Genomic DNA, 2500 nt, shown 5'->3' on the forward strand with positions numbered 1-2500 from the left:
AGCTGAGGCCGACAGGCAAGCATCCCCATCCTCAACCGCCTTTCATTTACCCGAGACCTTTTGATCTTCCCGAAAAAAAAAGAGAAAGGAAAAAAAAGGGGGCAGCATATAAACTATCTCTATCCGGGCCAAAGCGCCAGACAAGAGGCGCTATCATCACTCATCCTCCCGCCACCCATTAAGAACAGAAGACGCGCGAAATCCGCCAACCCCGAAATAAAACAAAAGACGATCAACACGAGGTGGTGTGTGTACTCACGCGACCTACTTCCGGAAGGATAAAAGGAGGGGGTGCCACAATACCTGTAAAGAAAACAAGGGATATGAATATTAAATGAGCCTCAGATGAGCACAGTTCACACAGCCTCCGTGTCTCGTTATGTTGATCGAGATTATCCTTTGTCAACATCAATTCCCCGCCATGTGCAGCCTGGCGTGGCCGTCAGAGGAGCGCACACACAGCCCGCCTCACACAAGGCTTCCTGACAGCTGTGACAACGTGTTTGCAGTGGCAAGATTTGTGAATAATCAAAGGAAAAAAGAAGAAATAATGCAGGGTTCGTGCATTCAAGCACGTTTTCAAATTATCAATTAAATAAATAAGAAAAAAATGTATATCTAAAATAAACAAGAAAAAAAAAGTAAATGTCAAAATCAATAAATTCACACATAACTATAAATCAGTTTTCTGTTTAAACCTCGCAGTGCATTTTAACAAGTTGATTCATAATTCTATAAACCAACCTACAAATACACATTTTCCACTTCTACATAGTCATCTATTAATCTTTTACTTCTCTAAATTATATTCCATTGCCATTTTTGTCTATTAAGGCCGACACCACAGACCTGAACCCGACCGACCCGAACAATGCCTGCTGAGGTCGGTCAACACTAAATTTACCGTTCCCACTCTAGCGTCGGTATGGGGGTCGTGACGTCACTATGACATCACCCACCACACGTGCTTTGGAGATCCACATGATGATGAGGGTTGATGTAAGGCTCTGCATCCGATTCATTCCAGGCACGTCGGGGAGGGGAGTGATACCAAGGTGGGGAGGGGAGGGAGGGAAAGAGGGAGTGGAGGAAAGAAGAAAGGAGGGGGCGGAGAGGGGGAGAAGGAGAAAGGGAGGGAAAGAGGGAGTGGAGGAAGGAAGAAAGGAGGGGGCGGAGAGGGAGGGGGGGAAGGAAAGGGGATATAAAACGGAGAGAAGGAGAGGGGATAGAAACAGGGGAGGAAAGTAAAGATAAACAGACAAAAAGACGGGTGGGCGGAAAGAAAGGAAAGGAAAAGGTGGGGAGAGAGGAAGGGAAAGACGGGAGTGGGAGGAAGAAAAGGGTTGGGAGAGACAGGTGGAGTGGAAGAAAGAGGGAGAGGAAGTGGGAGTAGCAGGAATGAGAGGATAGATAGTTACAGAAAAGAAAGAAAGAGAAAGAGCGAGGAGAAAGAGAGAGAAAGAGAGAAAAGTGAGAAAGCACGGCTGTATATACCACTATGGGAGGATGAATCGGTGCCAAGACACGCACCCAAGTGCCAAAACTACCGCTGTCAAAAGCTGGCCCGTACACTATCATACCCAGCCCGGCCTCAACCCTCCCTCGCCCCCGCTACCCCCCCGTCCCCCTACCCTCCCTTCCTCTCGACCTCTACCTCTCTCACTTTCTTTCTACCCTATCTTTATAACAATTTTTTCTCTTTCCTTCTCTTCTATTCATTCCTCCCTTTTCACATCCGTCCCTCCCTTCCTGGTGCATTCCTACCCCCCCCCTCTCCTTTACCTGTTCTTACCTTTCCTTCCTTCCTTCCTTCATTCATTCATTCAATCATTCATTCCTCCCTCCCTCCTCCTTATTCGGTTTTCCTTATGCAACATACACACTCGTCTCTCCGTTTCTATTTTCTCTTCCCTCTCCCTTTCTTTTAACTTTTCCTCCGCCCCCATCCTATAAATAAAACACCAAGAAACTAAACGAATGAATAAATAAATGCAATAATGAATGGATTAATTACGCACACACACACACACACACACACACACGCACACACGCACACACACACACACATTTTATATAACCCAACCAGATGTGTGGCCGTGTAATCATGTAAGCGCTGAAGGTACAATGCATCCCTCGCTGAACATGGCTTCCTGACTTTGCTGAACAGGGGTCTCGCTGGCTATTTCGGCAACCACGTGTGTCTATACGTTATTTTCTTTATTTTGTTTCATTTTCATTCTCCATTTCTATTACTTCGGTCGTAATCTCTTGGATTTCTCTCACTCACCCATTCTCTTTCTTTCTCTCTCTCTATTCTCTTTTGCCATCTAACTTCCTTTCTCCTCTCCTTTTCCCAGCGTCTATTTGCCGTTTCTCCATCCCTCCGCTTTGTAAACCACTTTCGCTTCTCCCCTCGTCCGTTCGCTCGTTTCCCCTCAGCCCCTTAACCCTTAGCAACGCATACCCGAGTCCACAGCACGTGAGGGGAAAGATACTTTTA

At 46.4% G+C, this 2500-nt stretch overlaps 1 protein-coding gene across 1 annotated transcript in view; it reads right to left on the reverse strand.

Moving 5' to 3' along the window:
• LOC119596307 (bumetanide-sensitive sodium-(potassium)-chloride cotransporter-like) overlaps window positions 1-2500 on the reverse strand; it is a gene marked incomplete at its 3' end in the record, with an annotated part of 87386 nt that overhangs the window by 61549 nt on the left and 23337 nt on the right.

This window comes from Penaeus monodon, chromosome 37 (genome assembly GCF_015228065.2).
Source record: "Penaeus monodon isolate SGIC_2016 chromosome 37, NSTDA_Pmon_1, whole genome shotgun sequence".
Taxonomy (NCBI): domain Eukaryota; kingdom Metazoa; phylum Arthropoda; class Malacostraca; order Decapoda; family Penaeidae; genus Penaeus; species Penaeus monodon.